The following is a 6,292-nucleotide window of genomic DNA, read 5'->3' as shown; positions in this document are numbered from 1 at the left end:
GAATAGTTCTAAGTAAATAAGGGTATTGAAAATATACCTAAGAGGCCTCTTAGACCTAATCAAATTATTCCATTTACTATTACCGATACCATGCATCCTCAATAAACACACGATATTAAACGAATCCTTCTACCACTAGTCTTAAAATATTCGATTTTTGTCATTAATTCCGCGTGTCTGCAAGCTCACTTCTCTGCTTATATATAGCTTCCAACCCTTACATTTCTTCACCACTTCTTTCTTTCTTAACATTCTTAATTAATCCTTCAGTTTTGTTATTGCCATTTACATCGTTAACCAATCCTTCTTAACACTTAATTATGGCAGAAACCCGTAGCTGTGAATTTGGAATTTCCGGAAAGAAGAGAGCCGCGGAGGCTGATAGCTTTGAAGGGGATGATGAGATATTCGTGGCCAAGAAATCTATGTTGCCAACACTGGCAGTGGCACCAGCAGCATGGGAAAATGACCCTGCTGCCTCCTTAATTAGCCAGCCTGCACCATGTATTCGGTGAGCATGGTGGCGTTAACATGTCCATTGAAGCTTCCGCCACCTTCACCGTCATGGAACCTGAGACAATGCGCCGCATGTTCACTGGTGAACTGGGTCCCGATCGTGATTTCTTCATTTATAGTCGTCACTTCAACCCCACCGTCTTAAATCTCGGTCGTCAGATGGCCGCCCTAGAAGGAACCGAAGCTGCCTATTGCACTGCTAGTGGTAACGTCTAATTATAATTTATATATGCAGATAAAGTATTATCACAACCGTTAAGTTCGAGGTTAATAATATGGTTTCGTGATGACAGGTATGGCTGCTATATCATCAGTGATGTTGCAACTCTGCAGCAGCGGCGGACATGTGGTGGCGTCGGCGACCCTCTACGGAGTAACCCATTTCTTGCCCAGAATCTGTAACATCACGACCACTTTTGTGGACATAACCGATCACGAAGCGGTGAAAAACGCCATCGTCCAAGGACGGACCAACGTGTTGTTCTTCGAGTCCATGTCTAACCCCACACTCACAGTGGCCAACATTCCGGAGCTAAGCAAGCTAGCACATGACAAAGGAGCCATGGTGGTCGTCGACAACACTTTCTCTCCCATGGTTCTTTCCCCTGCCCGGCTTGGTGCCGATATTGTCGTTCATAGTATCTCCAAGTTCATAAGCGGTGGGGCTGATGTTATCGCAGGTTCGATTTTTTCGTCGTATGTTTCTCATGTACCAATACCATACTTGCCTTATGTCGGAAAATCATATAAATGGCAAATGAATATAGTTTGGGGTTCATTGAAGGCAAACGAATAAGATTTCTGATATGAACTCTACAAATAACCAAACTTTTTAGGGTTGGTGAGGGGAAACTTATCTACCCAATGAATGATGCCATTAGTGATCAATTGCAAAGCATATCGCGTGTTGCTTTTTTTTTTATCATATTTCTGATAAATTCTGTATACCAACTTAAAGTTTTAATGCTCTAAATTTTGATAATTTTAGTGGAAAAGTAAAAAGTATCGTTTCGAGAACTAGTTAATTAGCATCGTATTGGTTTATTAATATTTGATTATATTTAGACGCACTGATTTGTTAATGCAATAAAATGGGAAATTTCAGCTGCTGTTTGTGGTCCTGCAAGTCTGTTGATGGACCTGCACCAAGGTGCTTTGATGCTTCTAGGCCCGACCATGAACGCCAAGGTTGCCTTTGAACTCTCTGAAAGGATACCTCACTTTGGCCTGAGAATGATGGAGCATTGCCGCAGAGCCTTGGAATATGCTACTAAAATGAAGAAACTGGGCGTCAGGGTCGTGTACCCAGGCCTTGAGGACCACCCTCAACACCACCTATTGAAGTCCATGGCCAACAAAGGCTACGGATTCGGCGGTCTCCTTTGTGTCGACATGGAATCGGAAGAGAAAGCTAACAGGCCGATGCACCACTTGCAGAACAGCTCTCAATTTGGGTTAATAGCGGTTAGCTTGGGTTATTACGAGACTCTCATGTCTTGCTCCGGTAGCAGTACCAGCAGTGAATTGAACTCAGAAGAGAAGGCCCTCGCCGGTATCTTGCCGGGGCTGGTGAGGATGTCGATTGGATATACTGGGACATTGGAGCAGAAGTGGAGCCAATTCGAAAGGGCAATCTCTAGGATGGAGGTGGATTCCACCTTGTTTAGCAAAAATTAAAGTTGTATTCGTCTTGAATAATGAGTTAGCGAAGTCTTGTTCAAAAGGTTTCATTTGTGTTACTTCAGTTGTTAAATGATGGATCCCTTAGTGCTGGGTAATAAAAGGTTTTATTTGTGTTACTTCAGTTGTCAAATCTAGCCAATAATTAGGCTACCTATATAACCTGAAAGTGATACTAAATCTAGTTAAACCTCTGTGGTCCAAAAACACATGGACCAAAACCGACTCATCACCAAAATCACAGATAAAAAGAAGCTGTAAACCAAACAGTATTTAAAACCTCAACAGTTAAAAGTTACAAATAGTCAAAAAGAAGCTGAAATTATTTAAGAGTTGGGAAGTATTGGATCTGTACGGGCCCAAATTTACCCGGGCCCAACAAGCCCAAATAATAATAAATAAACTCAATACAAACCCAAAATCAACCCAAATCTAAACTCAATTATCAGCCCACCTAACCTAAATTTTAAAAGCCCAAAACCTAAAGCCAACTTAGAAACGAAACCCTAGAGGCTCCCATGTGCGCCGCTCATCCTCGGGCGCCTAACCTGCTCCTCGTCCCAAGGTCCATCTCTGACCTTACACCAAAGAAGAAATTTTCTTCTTCGTTGACTCCTCACGCAACCTGCAAACATGGCAAAGAGAGCAGCAAACAAGAAGAAAGCAGAGAAGCAAAACAGTAACGATAAAATAATGTATTTTGTTTGGCTATAAAAAAACCATCACCGAATAAAAATAGGAGGGGGGAACCGATTGTATTTTAGGGGGGATTTTAAAAAAAAATCAGAAAATTGTGAATGTAAAATCAATGTTTTCAAACATATATTTGAATACAAAAATAAAAGAAGCAAGTGTTGAAGAAAAAAAACAGATTCAAACGCGTTAAGGTCTCATTTCTTTTTCCTTTTTATTTTCAATTTTCGACTACACATACAAACATTTTCTCTATTTTTTCTTTAAAAAATAGTATATTTATATATAAATATAGAAAAAAATAAAAATAAAAATTTTTACCTTTTTTATTTCTGACCACCGTGTACGGTGGTCGACGGTGGCGGAGCCACGGCTGCCGGTGGTCAGTCCGATGACCGGAAATCACAAAGCGGGAGAGGGAATGAGAGAGTTCTCTCATTTTTTTTTTTGGAGAATGCTGAAATGAAATTTTTAAAAATATTTGGGGCTTTTATAACATGAATAAAACGGCGTCGTTTTGGCTTAGTGCCTACTGACACAAAACGACGTCGTTTTAGAGTAAAACGGGTCGACCCGACGCGCTCCAATTAGGATCCGGGTGTTTTTGTTGAAACGGGATATTTTCGCACTAGCCCCTTTCGCTTTCATGGCCGATTGCGATTTAGTCCCATTTCCTTTTTTTCATTTTTTAATTTTTCCCCTATAATTTTATTTTATTTTATTTTGGCCCCCTGCAGAACGGTGTGTTTATAAGGCCTGGGATAATCTTCCCGATGATCCCCACTACTTGTTGCGCATTCCATTTTAGTCCTTAAGCATGTTTTAATTATTTTATTATTTATATTTTAACCCTTTTATTATTTATTTATTTCAATTTGCCTTCTTAATTTTATTTAAGTTATAATTGAGCCCTCTTATTTTTAATTCATTTATTTATGATAAAGTTATATATTATTTTTTTATTTTATTATTCATTCATTTTCCTATTTATATACTGTTCAATCACTCATTTTACTATTATTTAAGATTTTAAATTTCATTTTAATTTCAGTTTACCTTTTTTAATTCTGTTTAAGTTTCAATTCTGTCCTTTGATTATTTATGTTCATTTTCTTTATATTTTTTTATTGTTTATTATCCTTTTAAATACCTAGGTTTAATATTATTTATATTCTTTTACTTTTAAAATACTTAACATTACTGTTATGTATATTTGATTTTATTTTTGTACAAAATTTCATCATCTGTCATTATTCTTATTTTTTTCTCGTTGCTTTTTTATTTCTTTACTTATTTTTATACCTTCATATTTTATTTATTTTTCTTCATCACGCATGTTCCATTTTTTATTCTAATCATTTATTATTACTATGATATGATTTCTAATGTCAAAATGATTATTATAATTATTACTATTACAATATTTCTTCATTTGCCCATTATTTATCAGATTATCTACATAGCCTTTTTTAAATTACCTCACTTTCACTATATCATATATTGTGTTTAGATAATTAATTGTTTCTTCCAAATGAGTTAAACGCATCTTAGTTTAAACATTATGTTATTTTTACTTAAAATTGTATAAAAAAATTTCGAAAATAAGGCAATATTCGATGTTTTGGAAATTCGAAGAAATCGTGCCCTATCGTGCTGGGTTTCGATTCTTCGTTAGACTAAATCATGGGACATCCTTTTGTAATTTTCAACGTGCAAGCCTTCGGGGATCAAAAATCAATCGTATTTTTAAAGGTATGAAGAATCGTGTCCAATCGTGCTGGATGTGATGCTATATACCTTCGAAACAAGAGAATTTTGATGACCAACTTGAACCACACAAATGTTTAAAAAAAAGAACCATATTTCAAAACATTTTAAAATCTTAGACATTAAGACATTAATTAATCAATTTGGTACTAATTTTGGGCGTTACGAGGGTGCTAATCCTTCCTCGTACGTGACCGACTCCTGAACCCGTTTTCTCAAATTTCGTAGACCAAAATCATCGTTTCAGTAAATCAAAATATTTTATTAAAATGACTAAATTTCTAGGTGATCCGACCACACCTAAACAAAAAAAATCAGTGGCGACTCCCAATTTTCGTTTTCCAAAGTCGATCCCAGTTTTCAAAAAAAATAGTTTCGACAGTATCAACTTTAAGATATTTTCACAATTAAATTAGATTTAAAAAAATAATAATGTGTAACATATGCTGACTTTAAGTACTAAATTGGTGAGATAATTTTTAAAAAAGTAATCAAATTTAAAGGAATAACTTATATTAAGATTATCCTAAAAACTAAAGTTTTTCAACATTAATTAAATTTGATGATGTGACGTCAAATTTTAAAAGCAGGAAATTATTATTATACATCTATCCATATTCAATATACTCTCCAACTTTAATTTTTTAAAAATAAAAAAATAAAAAATTCAAATAAAAAATTCAAATTACATTGAAACTTTAAAATTTACACAATTCTTATTATTGAAGATTCAATGCAATATAACTTTTACTTTAAAAAAAATGTATAACATGAAATAAAAAAACAATTTAAAATGGAAAAAAGAAGAAAATCCACTGTCTAGAAACTTTTTTTTAATGGGTTGCACAAAAATAAAAAATATTAACTCCTAGAAAAAAAATAAAATTATTAAAAATTGTAAAAGAAAAAAAGATGTTTGTTTATAATTTAAAAAATTAATTATTTTAAGTAATTTAATTAAAATTAAATTAAATTGGAGAAGATAGTAGATATAGATGACTATATAATACTTTGTTATTTTTAAATTTCAATGATGTAACATTATTTTATTAGTGTCTAAAAACTATGTTTCTTAGAATCATCCTAATATAAATATTCCCAAATTTAAATATCAAAATGATATTTAAGCTAACCACAAATAATATACGTTTTTTTAAAATTTTTTAAATTATGTGGATGATTTTTAAATCACGAAAGGGGACTAGTTTTTTAATTTACAAAATAAGCTCAATCTTCACTATTTTTTCTAGTGCAAGAAAAAAACAAATGAAAAGAACTTTATTTTATGGTTGCAATGCAACAAAGCAGAAGACTCTCTCATTAATTATTAGTTCCTAAAAGTATTTTCAACTTCTAATAAAGCTTATTTAAAAGTTAATTAGTTGATAGAGGAGTTTCCCCCCATATTTCATATGATAATCTATAGCTTTCTTGTAACACCTTCTACCCGTATTCCGAGCTTAGAATAGGGTACGAGGCATTACCGAACTTAATATGATCAATCATGTAAAAATCAGCCATAAAATTTCTTCTAAATTAAAAACTTTCATACGTATGTTTAACGTCCCTTATATGGGCCTATGGGGCTCAAAACATACATTCAGAATGGTTCAGGACCAAACTGTAAACATATGAA

General features: G+C 33.8%; 1 long non-coding RNA gene and 1 pseudogene across 1 annotated transcript; one reads left to right on the top strand and one right to left on the bottom strand.

Annotated features, from left to right (window-relative positions):
• Positions 1-262: 262 nt before the first annotated feature.
• LOC107930181 (methionine gamma-lyase-like) lies at positions 263-3,048 on the top strand (annotated as a pseudogene).
• On the bottom strand, positions 2,455-3,353 carry LOC107930182 (uncharacterized). The gene is made up of 2 exons (XR_001692986.2): positions 3,211-3,353; positions 2,455-2,821 (listed from the first exon to the last, which is right to left on the bottom strand). It is a non-coding gene; the product is annotated as an uncharacterized lncRNA (long non-coding RNA).
• Positions 3,354-6,292: the final 2,939 nt, after the last annotated feature.

This window comes from Gossypium hirsutum, chromosome A09 (assembly GCF_007990345.1).
Source record: "Gossypium hirsutum isolate 1008001.06 chromosome A09, Gossypium_hirsutum_v2.1, whole genome shotgun sequence".
NCBI lineage: Eukaryota > Viridiplantae > Streptophyta > Magnoliopsida > Malvales > Malvaceae > Gossypium > Gossypium hirsutum.
The sequence above is the reverse complement of the archived record's forward strand: the minus strand, read 5'-3'. Positions and strand labels throughout refer to the sequence as shown.